Genomic DNA, 18,099 nt, shown 5'->3' with positions numbered 1-18,099 from the left:
GCATCCTTCGAGCTGGAATCAAACCAGCGACCTAAGGATTGCTAATTAGCTACTACAGTCCTCCGCTCTACCAGCTGAGCTATCGAAGGTTTAGCCAGACATGCGTGCAGCTGCTTCCTAGGTTTTTGTGTCAGTGCCAACTAAAAAGAAGTTGGCCCTTCATTTGAAGGTAGTGCCAAGTGGAAGTTTTGGAGGATGCGGGCATCGATCCCGCTACCTCTCGCATGCTAAGCGAGCGCTCTACCATTTGAGCTAATCCCCCTCTACGGTTGCTGGCTTCTGGCACTCGGGTCACACCGTAGTCATGTTATCATGCCTAAACCAAGCTTTGACCATGGGAGAAGAAAGGTTTCTTTTTTTTTTTTTTCTAAGTGTGGATTTTTTTGTGCCTTGAAATAGAAAGGACAGTGGAGTTTGCTGGGCTTTGGGTGGCCTGAAAGAACGAGACAGTGAATTTTTGGGGTACCTTTTTCCTGGGAGCATGAAAAATGCAAAACTCTGCGCTTAGCAGAGGATGGTTTCGATCCATCGACCTCTGGGTTATGGGCCCAGCACGCTCCCGCTGCGCCACTCTGCTGCTGCTTACACCTCTCTTACGAGAAGCCACATTACCGTCTGACTGTTGTCAAGCCACTAACGAAGCAGAAGAGTTGGCTTTAGTCACACTAGGGGTGAGAGTTGCATTTTCACGATTGAGAAGTGGTGTGAATTCTATGGCGTTGGTGGTATAGTGGTGAGCATAGCTGCCTTCCAAGCAGTTGACCCGGGTTCGATTCCCGGCCAACGCATTGTTTCTCTTGTTTTGAAGTATTCTTGTTAACACTCTCTCCGGAGGCCAATGATTGTGGGGTCAGGCTCAAAAAGAGTGTGGCCAGGAGGTATGCAGCTGCAAAGTCTGTGCGAGAGAGCCTCCAAGTTGAAGCATGCAAGGTTGTCGGACACTCAAAAGCATCCTTCGAGCATCCTTCGAGCCGGAATCAAACCAGCGACCTAAGGATTGCTAATTAGCTACTACAGTCCTCCGCTCTACCAGCTGAGCTATCGAAGGTTTAGCCAGACATGCGTGCAGCTGCTTCCTAGGTTTTTGTGTCAGTGCCAACTAAAAAGAAGTTGGCCCTTCATTTGAAGGTAGTGCCAAGTGGAAGTTTTGGAGGATGCGGGCATCGATCCCGCTACCTCTCGCATGCTAAGCGAGCGCTCTACCATTTGAGCTAATCCCCCTCTACGGTTGCTGGCTTCTGGCACTCGGGTCACACCGTAGTCATGTTATCATGCCTAAACCAAGCTTTGACCATGGGAGAAGAAAGGTTTCTTTTTTTTCTTTTTTTTTTTTTTCTAAGTGTGGATTTTTTTGTGCCTTGAAATAGAAAGGACAGTGGAGTTTGCTGGGCTTTGGGTGGCCTGAAAGAACGAGACAGTGAATTTTTGGGGTACCTTTTTCCTGGGAGCATGAAAAATGCAAAACTCTGCGCTTAGCAGAGGATGGTTTCGATCCATCGACCTCTGGGTTATGGGCCCAGCACGCTCCCGCTGCGCCACTCTGCTGCTGCTTACACCTCTCTTACGAGAAGCCACATTACCGTCTGACTGTTGTCAAGCCACTAACGAAGCAGAAGAGTTGGCTTTAGTCACACTAGGGGTGAGAGTTGCATTTTCACGATTGAGAAGTGGTGTGAATTCTATGGCGTTGGTGGTATAGTGGTGAGCATAGCTGCCTTCCAAGCAGTTGACCCGGGTTCGATTCCCGGCCAACGCATTGTTTCTCTTGTTTTGAAGTATTCTTGTTAACACTCTCTCCGGAGGCCAATGATTGTGGGGTCAGGCTCAAAAAGAGTGTGGCCAGGAGGTATGCAGCTGCAAAGTCTGTGCGAGAGAGCCTCCAAGTTGAAGCATGCAAGGTTGTCGGACACTCAAAAGCATCCTTCGAGCATCCTTCGAGCCGGAATCAAACCAGCGACCTAAGGATTGCTAATTAGCTACTACAGTCCTCCGCTCTACCAGCTGAGCTATCGAAGGTTTAGCCAGACATGCGTGCAGCTGCTTCCTAGGTTTTTGTGTCAGTGCCAACTAAAAAGAAGTTGGCCCTTCATTTGAAGGTAGTGCCAAGTGGAAGTTTTGGAGGATGCGGGCATCGATCCCGCTACCTCTCGCATGCTAAGCGAGCGCTCTACCATTTGAGCTAATCCCCCTCTACGGTTGCTGGCTTCTGGCACTCGGGTCACACCGTAGTCATGTTATCATGCCTAAACCAAGCTTTGACCATGGGAGAAGAAAGGTTTCTTTTTTTTCTTTTTTTTTTTTTTCTAAGTGTGGATTTTTTTGTGCCTTGAAATAGAAAGGACAGTGGAGTTTGCTGGGCTTTGGGTGGCCTGAAAGAACGAGACAGTGAATTTTTGGGGTACCTTTTTCCTGGGAGCATGAAAAATGCAAAACTCTGCGCTTAGCAGAGGATGGTTTCGATCCATCGACCTCTGGGTTATGGGCCCAGCACGCTCCCGCTGCGCCACTCTGCTGCTGCTTACACCTCTCTTACGAGAAGCCACATTACCGTCTGACTGTTGTCAAGCCACTAACGAAGCAGAAGAGTTGGCTTTAGTCACACTAGGGGTGAGAGTTGGATTTTCACGATTGAGAAGTGGTGTGACTTCTATGGCGTTGGTGGTATAGTGGTGAGCATAGCTGCCTTCCAAGCAGTTGACCCGGGTTCGATTCCCGGCCAACGCATTGTTTCTCTTGTTTTGAAGTATTCTTGTTAACACTCTCTCCGGAGGCCAATGATTGTGGGGTCAGGCTCAAAAAGAGTGTGGCCAGGAGGTATGCAGCTGCAAAGTCTGTGCGAGAGCGCCTCCAAGTTGAAGCATGCAAGGTTGTCGGGCACTCAAAAGCATCCTTCGAGCCGGAATCAAACCAGCGACCTAAGGATTGCTAATTAGCTACTACAGTCCTCCGCTCTACCAGCTGAGCTATCGAAGGTTTAGCCAGACATGCGTGCAGCTGCTTCCTAGGTTTTTGTGTCAGTGCCAACTAAAAAGAAGTTGGCCCTTCATTTGAAGGTAGTGCCAAGTGGAAGTTTTGGAGGATGCGGGCATCGATCCCGCTACCTCTCGCATGCTAAGCGAGCGCTCTACCATTTGAGCTAATCCCCCTCTACGGTTGCTGGCTTCTGGCACTCGGGTCACACCGTAGTCATGTTATCATGCCTAAACCAAGCTTTGACCATGGGAGAAGAAAGGTTTCTTTTTTTTTTTTTTTTTTTTTCTAAGTGTGGATTTTTTTGTGCCTTGAAATAGAAAGGACAGTGGAGTTTGCTGGGCTTTGGGTGGCCTGAAAGAACGAGACAGTGAATTTTTGGGGTACCTTTTTCCTGGGAGCATGAAAAATGCAAAACTCTGCACTTAGCAGAGGATGGTTTCGATCCATCGACCTCTGGGTTATGGGCCCAGCACGCTCCCGCTGCGCCACTCTGCTGCTGCTTACACCTCTCTTACGAGAAGCCACATTACCGTCTGACTGTTGTCAAGCCACTAACGAAGCAGAAGAGTTGGCTTTAGTCACACTAGGGGTGAGAGTTGCATTTTCACGATTGAGAAGTGGTGTGAATTCTATGGCGTTGGTGGTATAGTGGTGAGCATAGCTGCCTTCCAAGCAGTTGACCCGGGTTCGATTCCCGGCCAACGCATTGTTTCTCTTGTTTTGAAGTATTCTTGTTAACACTCTCTCCGGAGGCCAATGATTGTGGGGTCAGGCTCAAAAAGAGTGTGGCCAGGAGGTATGCAGCTGCAAAGTCTGTGCGAGAGAGCCTCCAAGTTGAAGCATGCAAGGTTGTCGGACACTCAAAAGCATCCTTCGAGCTGGAATCAAACCAGCGACCTAAGGATTGCTAATTAGCTACTACAGTCCTCCGCTCTACCAGCTGAGCTATCGAAGGTTTAGCCAGACATGCGTGCAGCTGCTTCCTAGGTTTTTGTGTCAGTGCCAACTAAAAAGAAGTTGGCCCTTCATTTGAAGGTAGTGCCAAGTGGAAGTTTTGGAGGATGCGGGCATCGATCCCGCTACCTCTCGCATGCTAAGCGAGCGCTCTACCATTTGAGCTAATCCCCCTCTACGGTTGCTGGCTTCTGGCACTCGGGTCACACCGTAGTCATGTTATCATGCCTAAACCAAGCTTTGACCATGGGAGAAGAAAGGTTTCTTTTTTTTTTTTTTCTAAGTGTGGATTTTTTTGTGCCTTGAAATAGAAAGGACAGTGGAGTTTGCTGGGCTTTGGGTGGCCTGAAAGAACGAGACAGTGAATTTTTGGGGTACCTTTTTCCTGGGAGCATGAAAAATGCAAAACTCTGCGCTTAGCAGAGGATGGTTTCGATCCATCGACCTCTGGGTTATGGGCCCAGCACGCTCCCGCTGCGCCACTCTGCTGCTGCTTACACCTCTCTTACGAGAAGCCACATTACCGTCTGACTGTTGTCAAGCCACTAACGAAGCAGAAGAGTTGGCTTTAGTCACACTAGGGGTGAGAGTTGCATTTTCACGATTGAGAAGTGGTGTGAATTCTATGGCGTTGGTGGTATAGTGGTGAGCATAGCTGCCTTCCAAGCAGTTGACCCGGGTTCGATTCCCGGCCAACGCATTGTTTCTCTTGTTTTGAAGTATTCTTGTTAACACTCTCTCCGGAGGCCAATGATTGTGGGGTCAGGCTCAAAAAGAGTGTGGCCAGGAGGTATGCAGCTGCAAAGTCTGTGCGAGAGAGCCTCCAAGTTGAAGCATGCAAGGTTGTCGGACACTCAAAAGCATCCTTCGAGCATCCTTCGAGCCGGAATCAAACCAGCGACCTAAGGATTGCTAATTAGCTACTACAGTCCTCCGCTCTACCAGCTGAGCTATCGAAGGTTTAGCCAGACATGCGTGCAGCTGCTTCCTAGGTTTTTGTGTCAGTGCCAACTAAAAAGAAGTTGGCCCTTCATTTGAAGGTAGTGCCAAGTGGAAGTTTTGGAGGATGCGGGCATCGATCCCGCTACCTCTCGCATGCTAAGCGAGCGCTCTACCATTTGAGCTAATCCCCCTCTACGGTTGCTGGCTTCTGGCACTCGGGTCACACCGTAGTCATGTTATCATGCCTAAACCAAGCTTTGACCATGGGAGAAGAAAGGTTTCTTTTTTTTCTTTTTTTTTTTTTTCTAAGTGTGGATTTTTTTGTGCCTTGAAATAGAAAGGACAGTGGAGTTTGCTGGGCTTTGGGTGGCCTGAAAGAACGAGACAGTGAATTTTTGGGGTACCTTTTTCCTGGGAGCATGAAAAATGCAAAACTCTGCGCTTAGCAGAGGATGGTTTCGATCCATCGACCTCTGGGTTATGGGCCCAGCACGCTCCCGCTGCGCCACTCTGCTGCTGCTTACACCTCTCTTACGAGAAGCCACATTACCGTCTGACTGTTGTCAAGCCACTAACGAAGCAGAAGAGTTGGCTTTAGTCACACTAGGGGTGAGAGTTGGATTTTCACGATTGAGAAGTGGTGTGACTTCTATGGCGTTGGTGGTATAGTGGTGAGCATAGCTGCCTTCCAAGCAGTTGACCCGGGTTCGATTCCCGGCCAACGCATTGTTTCTCTTGTTTTGAAGTATTCTTGTTAACACTCTCTCCGGAGGCCAATGATTGTGGGGTCAGGCTCAAAAAGAGTGTGGCCAGGAGGTATGCAGCTGCAAAGTCTGTGCGAGAGAGCCTCCAAGTTGAAGCATGCAAGGTTGTCGGACACTCAAAAGCATCCTTCGAGCTGGAATCAAACCAGCGACCTAAGGATTGCTAATTAGCTACTACAGTCCTCCGCTCTACCAGCTGAGCTATCGAAGGTTTAGCCAGACATGCGTGCAGCTGCTTCCTAGGTTTTTGTGTCAGTGCCAACTAAAAAGAAGTTGGCCCTTCATTTGAAGGTAGTGCCAAGTGGAAGTTTTGGAGGATGCGGGCATCGATCCCGCTACCTCTCGCATGCTAAGCGAGCGCTCTACCATTTGAGCTAATCCCCCTCTACGGTTGCTGGCTTCTGGCACTCGGGTCACACCGTAGTCATGTTATCATGCCTAAACCAAGCTTTGACCATGGGAGAAGAAAGGTTTCTTTTTTTTTTTTTTTTTTTTTTCTAAGTGTGGATTTTTTTGTGCCTTGAAATAGAAAGGACAGTGGAGTTTGCTGGGCTTTGGGTGGCCTGAAAGAACGAGACAGTGAATTTTTGGGGTACCTTTTTCCTGGGAGCATGAAAAATGCAAAACTCTGCGCTTAGCAGAGGATGGTTTCGATCCATCGACCTCTGGGTTATGGGCCCAGCACGCTCCCGCTGCGCCACTCTGCTGCTGCTTACACCTCTCTTACGAGAAGCCACATTACCGTCTGACTGTTGTCAAGCCACTAACGAAGCAGAAGAGTTGGCTTTAGTCACACTAGGGGTGAGAGTTGGATTTTCACGATTGAGAAGTGGTGTGACTTCTATGGCGTTGGTGGTATAGTGGTGAGCATAGCTGCCTTCCAAGCAGTTGACCCGGGTTCGATTCCCGGCCAACGCATTGTTTCTCTTGTTTTGAAGTATTCTTGTTAACACTCTCTCCGGAGGCCAATGATTGTGGGGTCAGGCTCAAAAAGAGTGTGGCCAGGAGGTATGCAGCTGCAAAGTCTGTGCGAGAGAGCCTCCAAGTTGAAGCATGCAAGGTTGTCGGACACTCAAAAGCATCCTTCGAGCTGGAATCAAACCAGCGACCTAAGGATTGCTAATTAGCTACTACAGTCCTCCGCTCTACCAGCTGAGCTATCGAAGGTTTAGCCAGACATGCGTGCAGCTGCTTCCTAGGTTTTTGTGTCAGTGCCAACTAAAAAGAAGTTGGCCCTTCATTTGAAGGTAGTGCCAAGTGGAAGTTTTGGAGGATGCGGGCATCGATCCCGCTACCTCTCGCATGCTAAGCGAGCGCTCTACCATTTGAGCTAATCCCCCTCTACGGTTGCTGGCTTCTGGCACTCGGGTCACACCGTAGTCATGTTATCATGCCTAAACCAAGCTTTGACCATGGGAGAAGAAAGGTTTCTTTTTTTTTTTTTTTTTTTTTTTTTAAGTGTGGATTTTTTTGTGCCTTGAAATAGAAAGGACAGTGGAGTTTGCTGGGCTTTGGGTGGCCTGAAAGAACGAGACAGTGAATTTTTGGGGTACCTTTTTCCTGGGAGCATGAAAAATGCAAAACTCTGCACTTAGCAGAGGATGGTTTCGATCCATCGACCTCTGGGTTATGGGCCCAGCACGCTCCCGCTGCGCCACTCTGCTGCTGCTTACACCTCTCTTACGAGAAGCCACATTACCGTCTGACTGTTGTCAAGCCACTAACGAAGCAGAAGAGTTGGCTTTAGTCACACTAGGGGTGAGAGTTGCATTTTCACGATTGAGAAGTGGTGTGAATTCTATGGCGTTGGTGGTATAGTGGTGAGCATAGCTGCCTTCCAAGCAGTTGACCCGGGTTCGATTCCCGGCCAACGCATTGTTTCTCTTGTTTTGAAGTATTCTTGTTAACACTCTCTCCGGAGGCCAATGATTGTGGGGTCAGGCTCAAAAAGAGTGTGGCCAGGAGGTATGCAGCTGCAAAGTCTGTGCGAGAGAGCCTCCAAGTTGAAGCATGCAAGGTTGTCGGACACTCAAAAGCATCCTTCGAGCTGGAATCAAACCAGCGACCTAAGGATTGCTAATTAGCTACTACAGTCCTCCGCTCTACCAGCTGAGCTATCGAAGGTTTAGCCAGACATGCGTGCAGCTGCTTCCTAGGTTTTTGTGTCAGTGCCAACTAAAAAGAAGTTGGCCCTTCATTTGAAGGTAGTGCCAAGTGGAAGTTTTGGAGGATGCGGGCATCGATCCCGCTACCTCTCGCATGCTAAGCGAGCGCTCTACCATTTGAGCTAATCCCCCTCTACGGTTGCTGGCTTCTGGCACTCGGGTCACACCGTAGTCATGTTATCATGCCTAAACCAAGCTTTGACCATGGGAGAAGAAAGGTTTCTTTTTTTTTTTTTTCTAAGTGTGGATTTTTTTGTGCCTTGAAATAGAAAGGACAGTGGAGTTTGCTGGGCTTTGGGTGGCCTGAAAGAACGAGACAGTGAATTTTTGGGGTACCTTTTTCCTGGGAGCATGAAAAATGCAAAACTCTGCGCTTAGCAGAGGATGGTTTCGATCCATCGACCTCTGGGTTATGGGCCCAGCACGCTCCCGCTGCGCCACTCTGCTGCTGCTTACACCTCTCTTACGAGAAGCCACATTACCGTCTGACTGTTGTCAAGCCACTAACGAAGCAGAAGAGTTGGCTTTAGTCACACTAGGGGTGAGAGTTGCATTTTCACGATTGAGAAGTGGTGTGAATTCTATGGCGTTGGTGGTATAGTGGTGAGCATAGCTGCCTTCCAAGCAGTTGACCCGGGTTCGATTCCCGGCCAACGCATTGTTTCTCTTGTTTTGAAGTATTCTTGTTAACACTCTCTCCGGAGGCCAATGATTGTGGGGTCAGGCTCAAAAAGAGTGTGGCCAGGAGGTATGCAGCTGCAAAGTCTGTGCGAGAGAGCCTCCAAGTTGAAGCATGCAAGGTTGTCGGACACTCAAAAGCATCCTTCGAGCATCCTTCGAGCCGGAATCAAACCAGCGACCTAAGGATTGCTAATTAGCTACTACAGTCCTCCGCTCTACCAGCTGAGCTATCGAAGGTTTAGCCAGACATGCGTGCAGCTGCTTCCTAGGTTTTTGTGTCAGTGCCAACTAAAAAGAAGTTGGCCCTTCATTTGAAGGTAGTGCCAAGTGGAAGTTTTGGAGGATGCGGGCATCGATCCCGCTACCTCTCGCATGCTAAGCGAGCGCTCTACCATTTGAGCTAATCCCCCTCTACGGTTGCTGGCTTCTGGCACTCGGGTCACACCGTAGTCATGTTATCATGCCTAAACCAAGCTTTGACCATGGGAGAAGAAAGGTTTCTTTTTTTTCTTTTTTTTTTTTTTCTAAGTGTGGATTTTTTTGTGCCTTGAAATAGAAAGGACAGTGGAGTTTGCTGGGCTTTGGGTGGCCTGAAAGAACGAGACAGTGAATTTTTGGGGTACCTTTTTCCTGGGAGCATGAAAAATGCAAAACTCTGCGCTTAGCAGAGGATGGTTTCGATCCATCGACCTCTGGGTTATGGGCCCAGCACGCTCCCGCTGCGCCACTCTGCTGCTGCTTACACCTCTCTTACGAGAAGCCACATTACCGTCTGACTGTTGTCAAGCCACTAACGAAGCAGAAGAGTTGGCTTTAGTCACACTAGGGGTGAGAGTTGGATTTTCACGATTGAGAAGTGGTGTGACTTCTATGGCGTTGGTGGTATAGTGGTGAGCATAGCTGCCTTCCAAGCAGTTGACCCGGGTTCGATTCCCGGCCAACGCATTGTTTCTCTTGTTTTGAAGTATTCTTGTTAACACTCTCTCCGGAGGCCAATGATTGTGGGGTCAGGCTCAAAAAGAGTGTGGCCAGGAGGTATGCAGCTGCAAAGTCTGTGCGAGAGCGCCTCCAAGTTGAAGCATGCAAGGTTGTCGGGCACTCAAAAGCATCCTTCGAGCCGGAATCAAACCAGCGACCTAAGGATTGCTAATTAGCTACTACAGTCCTCCGCTCTACCAGCTGAGCTATCGAAGGTTTAGCCAGACATGCGTGCAGCTGCTTCCTAGGTTTTTGTGTCAGTGCCAACTAAAAAGAAGTTGGCCCTTCATTTGAAGGTAGTGCCAAGTGGAAGTTTTGGAGGATGCGGGCATCGATCCCGCTACCTCTCGCATGCTAAGCGAGCGCTCTACCATTTGAGCTAATCCCCCTCTACGGTTGCTGGCTTCTGGCACTCGGGTCACACCGTAGTCATGTTATCATGCCTAAACCAAGCTTTGACCATGGGAGAAGAAAGGTTTCTTTTTTTTTTTTTTTTTTTTTCTAAGTGTGGATTTTTTTGTGCCTTGAAATAGAAAGGACAGTGGAGTTTGCTGGGCTTTGGGTGGCCTGAAAGAACGAGACAGTGAATTTTTGGGGTACCTTTTTCCTGGGAGCATGAAAAATGCAAAACTCTGCACTTAGCAGAGGATGGTTTCGATCCATCGACCTCTGGGTTATGGGCCCAGCACGCTCCCGCTGCGCCACTCTGCTGCTGCTTACACCTCTCTTACGAGAAGCCACATTACCGTCTGACTGTTGTCAAGCCACTAACGAAGCAGAAGAGTTGGCTTTAGTCACACTAGGGGTGAGAGTTGCATTTTCACGATTGAGAAGTGGTGTGAATTCTATGGCGTTGGTGGTATAGTGGTGAGCATAGCTGCCTTCCAAGCAGTTGACCCGGGTTCGATTCCCGGCCAACGCATTGTTTCTCTTGTTTTGAAGTATTCTTGTTAACACTCTCTCCGGAGGCCAATGATTGTGGGGTCAGGCTCAAAAAGAGTGTGGCCAGGAGGTATGCAGCTGCAAAGTCTGTGCGAGAGAGCCTCCAAGTTGAAGCATGCAAGGTTGTCGGACACTCAAAAGCATCCTTCGAGCTGGAATCAAACCAGCGACCTAAGGATTGCTAATTAGCTACTACAGTCCTCCGCTCTACCAGCTGAGCTATCGAAGGTTTAGCCAGACATGCGTGCAGCTGCTTCCTAGGTTTTTGTGTCAGTGCCAACTAAAAAGAAGTTGGCCCTTCATTTGAAGGTAGTGCCAAGTGGAAGTTTTGGAGGATGCGGGCATCGATCCCGCTACCTCTCGCATGCTAAGCGAGCGCTCTACCATTTGAGCTAATCCCCCTCTACGGTTGCTGGCTTCTGGCACTCGGGTCACACCGTAGTCATGTTATCATGCCTAAACCAAGCTTTGACCATGGGAGAAGAAAGGTTTCTTTTTTTTTTTTTTCTAAGTGTGGATTTTTTTGTGCCTTGAAATAGAAAGGACAGTGGAGTTTGCTGGGCTTTGGGTGGCCTGAAAGAACGAGACAGTGAATTTTTGGGGTACCTTTTTCCTGGGAGCATGAAAAATGCAAAACTCTGCGCTTAGCAGAGGATGGTTTCGATCCATCGACCTCTGGGTTATGGGCCCAGCACGCTCCCGCTGCGCCACTCTGCTGCTGCTTACACCTCTCTTACGAGAAGCCACATTACCGTCTGACTGTTGTCAAGCCACTAACGAAGCAGAAGAGTTGGCTTTAGTCACACTAGGGGTGAGAGTTGCATTTTCACGATTGAGAAGTGGTGTGAATTCTATGGCGTTGGTGGTATAGTGGTGAGCATAGCTGCCTTCCAAGCAGTTGACCCGGGTTCGATTCCCGGCCAACGCATTGTTTCTCTTGTTTTGAAGTATTCTTGTTAACACTCTCTCCGGAGGCCAATGATTGTGGGGTCAGGCTCAAAAAGAGTGTGGCCAGGAGGTATGCAGCTGCAAAGTCTGTGCGAGAGAGCCTCCAAGTTGAAGCATGCAAGGTTGTCGGACACTCAAAAGCATCCTTCGAGCATCCTTCGAGCCGGAATCAAACCAGCGACCTAAGGATTGCTAATTAGCTACTACAGTCCTCCGCTCTACCAGCTGAGCTATCGAAGGTTTAGCCAGACATGCGTGCAGCTGCTTCCTAGGTTTTTGTGTCAGTGCCAACTAAAAAGAAGTTGGCCCTTCATTTGAAGGTAGTGCCAAGTGGAAGTTTTGGAGGATGCGGGCATCGATCCCGCTACCTCTCGCATGCTAAGCGAGCGCTCTACCATTTGAGCTAATCCCCCTCTACGGTTGCTGGCTTCTGGCACTCGGGTCACACCGTAGTCATGTTATCATGCCTAAACCAAGCTTTGACCATGGGAGAAGAAAGGTTTCTTTTTTTTCTTTTTTTTTTTTTTCTAAGTGTGGATTTTTTTGTGCCTTGAAATAGAAAGGACAGTGGAGTTTGCTGGGCTTTGGGTGGCCTGAAAGAACGAGACAGTGAATTTTTGGGGTACCTTTTTCCTGGGAGCATGAAAAATGCAAAACTCTGCGCTTAGCAGAGGATGGTTTCGATCCATCGACCTCTGGGTTATGGGCCCAGCACGCTCCCGCTGCGCCACTCTGCTGCTGCTTACACCTCTCTTACGAGAAGCCACATTACCGTCTGACTGTTGTCAAGCCACTAACGAAGCAGAAGAGTTGGCTTTAGTCACACTAGGGGTGAGAGTTGGATTTTCACGATTGAGAAGTGGTGTGACTTCTATGGCGTTGGTGGTATAGTGGTGAGCATAGCTGCCTTCCAAGCAGTTGACCCGGGTTCGATTCCCGGCCAACGCATTGTTTCTCTTGTTTTGAAGTATTCTTGTTAACACTCTCTCCGGAGGCCAATGATTGTGGGGTCAGGCTCAAAAAGAGTGTGGCCAGGAGGTATGCAGCTGCAAAGTCTGTGCGAGAGAGCCTCCAAGTTGAAGCATGCAAGGTTGTCGGACACTCAAAAGCATCCTTCGAGCTGGAATCAAACCAGCGACCTAAGGATTGCTAATTAGCTACTACAGTCCTCCGCTCTACCAGCTGAGCTATCGAAGGTTTAGCCAGACATGCGTGCAGCTGCTTCCTAGGTTTTTGTGTCAGTGCCAACTAAAAAGAAGTTGGCCCTTCATTTGAAGGTAGTGCCAAGTGGAAGTTTTGGAGGATGCGGGCATCGATCCCGCTACCTCTCGCATGCTAAGCGAGCGCTCTACCATTTGAGCTAATCCCCCTCTACGGTTGCTGGCTTCTGGCACTCGGGTCACACCGTAGTCATGTTATCATGCCTAAACCAAGCTTTGACCATGGGAGAAGAAAGGTTTCTTTTTTTTTTTTTTTTTTTTTTTTTTTAAGTGTGGATTTTTTTGTGCCTTGAAATAGAAAGGACAGTGGAGTTTGCTGGGCTTTGGGTGGCCTGAAAGAACGAGACAGTGAATTTTTGGGGTACCTTTTTCCTGGGAGCATGAAAAATGCAAAACTCTGCGCTTAGCAGAGGATGGTTTCGATCCATCGACCTCTGGGTTATGGGCCCAGCACGCTCCCGCTGCGCCACTCTGCTGCTGCTTACACCTCTCTTACGAGAAGCCACATTACCGTCTGACTGTTGTCAAGCCACTAACGAAGCAGAAGAGTTGGCTTTAGTCACACTAGGGGTGAGAGTTGGATTTTCACGATTGAGAAGTGGTGTGAATTCTATGGCGTTGGTGGTATAGTGGTGAGCATAGCTGCCTTCCAAGCAGTTGACCCGGGTTCGATTCCCGGCCAACGCATTGTTTCTCTTGTTTTGAAGTATTCTTGTTAACACTCTCTCCGGAGGCCAATGATTGTGGGGTCAGGCTCAAAAAGAGTGTGGCCAGGAGGTATGCAGCTGCAAAGTCTGTGCGAGAGAGCCTCCAAGTTGAAGCATGCAAGGTTGTCGGACACTCAAAAGCATCCTTCGAGCCGGAATCAAACCAGCGACCTAAGGATTGCTAATTAGCTACTACAGTCCTCCGCTCTACCAGCTGAGCTATCGAAGGTTTAGCCAGACATGCGTGCAGCTGCTTCCTAGGTTTTTGTGTCAGTGCCAACTAAAAAGAAGTTGGCCCTTCATTTGAAGGTAGTGCCAAGTGGAAGTTTTGGAGGATGCGGGCATCGATCCCGCTACCTCTCGCATGCTAAGCGAGCGCTCTACCATTTGAGCTAATCCCCCTCTACGGTTGCTGGCTTCTGGCACTCGGGTCACACCGTAGTCATGTTATCATGCCTAAACCAAGCTTTGACCATGGGAGAAGAAAGGTTTCTTTTTTTTTTTTTTTTTTTTTTCTAAGTGTGGATTTTTTTGTGCCTTGAAATAGAAAGGACAGTGGAGTTTGCTGGGCTTTGGGTGGCCTGAAAGAACGAGACAGTGAATTTTTGGGGTACCTTTTTCCTGGGAGCATGAAAAATGCAAAACTCTGCGCTTAGCAGAGGATGGTTTCGATCCATCGACCTCTGGGTTATGGGCCCAGCACGCTCCCGCTGCGCCACTCTGCTGCTGCTTACACCTCTCTTACGAGAAGCCACATTACCGTCTGACTGTTGTCAAGCCACTAACGAAGCAGAAGAGTTGGCTTTAGTCACACTAGGGGTGAGAGTTGCATTTTCACGATTGAGAAGTGGTGTGAATTCTATGGCGTTGGTGGTATAGTGGTGAGCATAGCTGCCTTCCAAGCAGTTGACCCGGGTTCGATTCCCGGCCAACGCATTGTTTCTCTTGTTTTGAAGTATTCTTGTTAACACTCTCTCCGGAGGCCAATGATTGTGGGGTCAGGCTCAAAAAGAGTGTGGCCAGGAGGTATGCAGCTGCAAAGTCTGTGCGAGAGAGCCTCCAAGTTGAAGCATGCAAGGTTGTCGGACACTCAAAAGCATCCTTCGAGCATCCTTCGAGCCGGAATCAAACCAGCGACCTAAGGATTGCTAATTAGCTACTACAGTCCTCCGCTCTACCAGCTGAGCTATCGAAGGTTTAGCCAGACATGCGTGCAGCTGCTTCCTAGGTTTTTGTGTCAGTGCCAACTAAAAAGAAGTTGGCCCTTCATTTGAAGGTAGTGCCAAGTGGAAGTTTTGGAGGATGCGGGCATCGATCCCGCTACCTCTCGCATGCTAAGCGAGCGCTCTACCATTTGAGCTAATCCCCCTCTACGGTTGCTGGCTTCTGGCACTCGGGTCACACCGTAGTCATGTTATCATGCCTAAACCAAGCTTTGACCATGGGAGAAGAAAGGTTTCTTTTTTTTCTTTTTTTTTTTTTTCTAAGTGTGGATTTTTTTGTGCCTTGAAATAGAAAGGACAGTGGAGTTTGCTGGGCTTTGGGTGGCCTGAAAGAACGAGACAGTGAATTTTTGGGGTACCTTTTTCCTGGGAGCATGAAAAATGCAAAACTCTGCGCTTAGCAGAGGATGGTTTCGATCCATCGACCTCTGGGTTATGGGCCCAGCACGCTCCCGCTGCGCCACTCTGCTGCTGCTTAAACCTCTCTTACGAGAAGCCACATTACCGTCTGACTGTTGTCAAGCCACTAACGAAGCAGAAGAGTTGGCTTTAGTCACACTAGGGGTGAGAGTTGGATTTTCACGATTGAGAAGTGGTGTGACTTCTATGGCGTTGGTGGTATAGTGGTGAGCATAGCTGCCTTCCAAGCAGTTGACCCGGGTTCGATTCCCGGCCAACGCATTGTTTCTCTTGTTTTGAAGTATTCTTGTTAACACTCTCTCCGGAGGCCAATGATTGTGGGGTCAGGCTCAAAAAGAGTGTGGCCAGGAGGTATGCAGCTGCAAAGTCTGTGCGAGAGAGCCTCCAAGTTGAAGCATGCAAGGTTGTCGGACACTCAAAAGCATCCTTCGAGCTGGAATCAAACCAGCGACCTAAGGATTGCTAATTAGCTACTACAGTCCTCCGCTCTACCAGCTGAGCTATCGAAGGTTTAGCCAGACATGCGTGCAGCTGCTTCCTAGGTTTTTGTGTCAGTGCCAACTAAAAAGAAGTTGGCCCTTCATTTGAAGGTAGTGCCAAGTGGAAGTTTTGGAGGATGCGGGCATCGATCCCGCTACCTCTCGCATGCTAAGCGAGCGCTCTACCATTTGAGCTAATCCCCCTCTACGGTTGCTGGCTTCTGGCACTCGGGTCACACCGTAGTCATGTTATCATGCCTAAACCAAGCTTTGACCATGGGAGAAGAAAGGTTTCTTTTTTTTTTTTTTTTTTTTTTTTTTAAGTGTGGATTTTTTGGTGCCTTGAAATATAAAGGACAGTGGAGTTTGCTGGGCTTTGGGTGGCCTGAAAGAACGAGACAGTGAATTTTTGGGGTACCTTTTTCCTGGGAGCATGAAAAATGCAAAACTCTGCGCTTAGCAGAGGATGGTTTCGATCCATCGACCTCTGGGTTATGGGCCCAGCACGCTCCCGCTGCGCCACTCTGCTGCTGCTTACACCTCTCTTACGAGAAGCCACATTACCGTCTGACTGTTGTCAAGCCACTAACGAAGCAGAAGAGTTGGCTTTAGTCACACTAGGGGTGAGAGTTGGATTTTCACGATTGAGAAGTGGTGTGAATTCTATGGCGTTGGTGGTATAGTGGTGAGCATAGCTGCCTTCCAAGCAGTTGACCCGGGTTCGATTCCCGGCCAACGCATTGTTTCTCTTGTTTTGAAGTATTCTTGTTAACACTCTCTCCGGAGGCCAATGATTGTGGGGTCAGGCTCAAAAAGAGTGTGGCCAGGAGGTATGCAGCTGCAAAGTCTGTGCGAGAGCGCCTCCAAGTTGAAGCATGCAAGGTTGTCGGGCACTCAAAAGCATCCTTCGAGCCGGAATCAAACCAGCGACCTAAGGATTGCTAATTAGCTACTACAGTCCTCCGCTCTACCAGCTGAGCTATCGAAGGTTTAGCCAGACATGCGTGCAGCTGCTTCCTAGGTTTTTGTGTCAGTGCCAACTAAAAAGAAGTTGGCCCTTCATTTGAAGGTAGTGCCAAGTGGAAGTTTTGGAGGATGCGGGCATCGATCCCGCTACCTCTCGCATGCTAAGCGAGCGCTCTACCATTTGAGCTAATCCCCCTCTACGGTTGCTGGCTTCTGGCACTCGGGTCACACCGTAGTCATGTTATCATGCCTAAACCAAGCTTTGACCATGGGAGAAGAAAGGTTTCTTTTTTTTTTTTTTTTTTTTTCTAAGTGTGGATTTTTTTGTGCCTTGAAATAGAAAGGACAGTGGAGTTTGCTGGGCTTTGGGTGGCCTGAAAGAACGAGACAGTGAATTTTTGGGGTACCTTTTTCCTGGGAGCATGAAAAATGCAAAACTCTGCGCTTAGCAGAGGATGGTTTCGATCCATCGACCTCTGGGTTATGGGCCCAGCACGCTCCCGCTGCGCCACTCTGCTGCTGCTTACACCTCTCTTACGAGAAGCCACATTACCGTCTGACTGTTGTCAAGCCACTAACGAAGCAGAAGAGTTGGCTTTAGTCACACTAGGGGTGAGAGTTGGATTTTCACGATTGAGAAGTGGTGTGACTTCTATGGCGTTGGTGGTATAGTGGTGAGCATAGCTGCCTTCCAAGCAGTTGACCCGGGTTCGATTCCCGGCCAACGCATTGTTTCTCTTGTTTTGAAGTATTCTTGTTAACACTCTCTCCGGAGGCCAATGATTGTGGGGTCAGGCTCAAAAAGAGTGTGGCCAGGAGGTATGCAGCTGCAAAGTCTGTGCGAGAGAGCCTCCAAGTTGAAGCATGCAAGGTTGTCGGACACTCAAAAGCATCCTTCGAGCTGGAATCAAACCAGCGACCTAAGGATTGCTAATTAGCTACTACAGTCCTCCGCTCTACCAGCTGAGCTATCGAAGGTTTAGCCAGACATGCGTGCAGCTGCTTCCTAGGTTTTTGTGTCAGTGCCAACTAAAAAGAAGTTGGCCCTTCATTTGAAGGTAGTGCCAAGTGGAAGTTTTGGAGGATGCGGGCATCGATCCCGCTACCTCTCGCATGCTAAGCGAGCGCTCTACCATTTGAGCTAATCCCCCTCTACGGTTGCTGGCTTCTGGCACTCGGGTCACACCGTAGTCATGTTATCATGCCTAAACCAAGCTTTGACCATGGGAGAAGAAAGGTTTCTTTTTTTTTTTTTTTTTTTTTTTTTTAAGTGTGGATTTTTTTGTGCCTTGAAATAGAAAGGACAGTGGAGTTTGCTGGGCTTTGGGTGGCCTGAAAGAACGAGACAGTGAATTTTTGGGGTACCTTTTTCCTGGGAGCATGAAAAATGCAAAACTCTGCGCTTAGCAGAGGATGGTTTCGATCCATCGACCTCTGGGTTATGGGCCCAGCACGCTCCCGCTGCGCCACTCTGCTGCTGCTTACACCTCTCTTACGAGAAGCCACATTACCGTCTGACTGTTGTCAAGCCACTAACGAAGCAGAAGAGTTGGCTTTAGTCACACTAGGGGTGAGAGTTGGATTTTCACGATTGAGAAGTGGTGTGACTTCTATGGCGTTGGTGGTATAGTGGTGAGCATAGCTGCCTTCCAAGCAGTTGACCCGGGTTCGATTCCCGGCCAACGCATTGTTTCTCTTGTTTTGAAGTATTCTTGTTAACACTCTCTCCGGAGGCCA

At 48.8% G+C, this 18,099-nt stretch overlaps 19 non-coding genes across 19 annotated transcripts; all 19 read right to left on the bottom strand.

Moving 5' to 3' along the window:
- Positions 1-189: 189 nt before the first annotated feature.
- On the bottom strand, positions 190-262 carry TRNAA-AGC (transfer RNA alanine (anticodon AGC)). Its single transcript has one exon. It is a non-coding gene; the product is annotated as a tRNA-Ala (tRNA).
- An 886-nt stretch (positions 263-1,148) lies between these two features.
- On the bottom strand, positions 1,149-1,221 carry TRNAA-AGC (transfer RNA alanine (anticodon AGC)). Its single transcript has one exon. It is a non-coding gene; the product is annotated as a tRNA-Ala (tRNA).
- Positions 1,222-2,116: 895 nt separating this feature from the next.
- TRNAA-AGC (transfer RNA alanine (anticodon AGC)) lies at positions 2,117-2,189 on the bottom strand. The gene has a single exon. It is a non-coding gene; the product is annotated as a tRNA-Ala (tRNA).
- An 884-nt stretch (positions 2,190-3,073) lies between these two features.
- On the bottom strand, positions 3,074-3,146 carry TRNAA-AGC (transfer RNA alanine (anticodon AGC)). Its single transcript has one exon. It is a non-coding gene; the product is annotated as a tRNA-Ala (tRNA).
- Positions 3,147-4,028: 882 nt separating this feature from the next.
- On the bottom strand, positions 4,029-4,101 carry TRNAA-AGC (transfer RNA alanine (anticodon AGC)). Its single transcript has one exon. It is a non-coding gene; the product is annotated as a tRNA-Ala (tRNA).
- Positions 4,102-4,987: 886 nt separating this feature from the next.
- TRNAA-AGC (transfer RNA alanine (anticodon AGC)) lies at positions 4,988-5,060 on the bottom strand. Its single transcript has one exon. It is a non-coding gene; the product is annotated as a tRNA-Ala (tRNA).
- An 884-nt stretch (positions 5,061-5,944) lies between these two features.
- TRNAA-AGC (transfer RNA alanine (anticodon AGC)) lies at positions 5,945-6,017 on the bottom strand. Its single transcript has one exon. It is a non-coding gene; the product is annotated as a tRNA-Ala (tRNA).
- Positions 6,018-6,900: 883 nt separating this feature from the next.
- TRNAA-AGC (transfer RNA alanine (anticodon AGC)) lies at positions 6,901-6,973 on the bottom strand. The gene has a single exon. It is a non-coding gene; the product is annotated as a tRNA-Ala (tRNA).
- Positions 6,974-7,857: 884 nt separating this feature from the next.
- On the bottom strand, positions 7,858-7,930 carry TRNAA-AGC (transfer RNA alanine (anticodon AGC)). Its single transcript has one exon. It is a non-coding gene; the product is annotated as a tRNA-Ala (tRNA).
- Positions 7,931-8,816: 886 nt separating this feature from the next.
- Positions 8,817-8,889, bottom strand: TRNAA-AGC (transfer RNA alanine (anticodon AGC)). The gene has a single exon. It is a non-coding gene; the product is annotated as a tRNA-Ala (tRNA).
- An 884-nt stretch (positions 8,890-9,773) lies between these two features.
- On the bottom strand, positions 9,774-9,846 carry TRNAA-AGC (transfer RNA alanine (anticodon AGC)). Its single transcript has one exon. It is a non-coding gene; the product is annotated as a tRNA-Ala (tRNA).
- An 882-nt stretch (positions 9,847-10,728) lies between these two features.
- On the bottom strand, positions 10,729-10,801 carry TRNAA-AGC (transfer RNA alanine (anticodon AGC)). The gene has a single exon. It is a non-coding gene; the product is annotated as a tRNA-Ala (tRNA).
- Positions 10,802-11,687: 886 nt separating this feature from the next.
- TRNAA-AGC (transfer RNA alanine (anticodon AGC)) lies at positions 11,688-11,760 on the bottom strand. Its single transcript has one exon. It is a non-coding gene; the product is annotated as a tRNA-Ala (tRNA).
- An 884-nt stretch (positions 11,761-12,644) lies between these two features.
- On the bottom strand, positions 12,645-12,717 carry TRNAA-AGC (transfer RNA alanine (anticodon AGC)). Its single transcript has one exon. It is a non-coding gene; the product is annotated as a tRNA-Ala (tRNA).
- Positions 12,718-13,603: 886 nt separating this feature from the next.
- On the bottom strand, positions 13,604-13,676 carry TRNAA-AGC (transfer RNA alanine (anticodon AGC)). Its single transcript has one exon. It is a non-coding gene; the product is annotated as a tRNA-Ala (tRNA).
- Positions 13,677-14,570: 894 nt separating this feature from the next.
- Positions 14,571-14,643, bottom strand: TRNAA-AGC (transfer RNA alanine (anticodon AGC)). The gene has a single exon. It is a non-coding gene; the product is annotated as a tRNA-Ala (tRNA).
- Positions 14,644-15,527: 884 nt separating this feature from the next.
- Positions 15,528-15,600, bottom strand: TRNAA-AGC (transfer RNA alanine (anticodon AGC)). The gene has a single exon. It is a non-coding gene; the product is annotated as a tRNA-Ala (tRNA).
- An 885-nt stretch (positions 15,601-16,485) lies between these two features.
- Positions 16,486-16,558, bottom strand: TRNAA-AGC (transfer RNA alanine (anticodon AGC)). Its single transcript has one exon. It is a non-coding gene; the product is annotated as a tRNA-Ala (tRNA).
- An 882-nt stretch (positions 16,559-17,440) lies between these two features.
- On the bottom strand, positions 17,441-17,513 carry TRNAA-AGC (transfer RNA alanine (anticodon AGC)). The gene has a single exon. It is a non-coding gene; the product is annotated as a tRNA-Ala (tRNA).
- Positions 17,514-18,099: the final 586 nt, after the last annotated feature.

This window comes from Eleutherodactylus coqui, chromosome 1, assembly GCF_035609145.1.
Source record: "Eleutherodactylus coqui strain aEleCoq1 chromosome 1, aEleCoq1.hap1, whole genome shotgun sequence".
NCBI classification, from domain to species: domain Eukaryota; kingdom Metazoa; phylum Chordata; class Amphibia; order Anura; family Eleutherodactylidae; genus Eleutherodactylus; species Eleutherodactylus coqui.
Note: the sequence above shows the minus strand (reverse complement) of the source record. Positions and strands in the feature narration are given on the sequence as shown.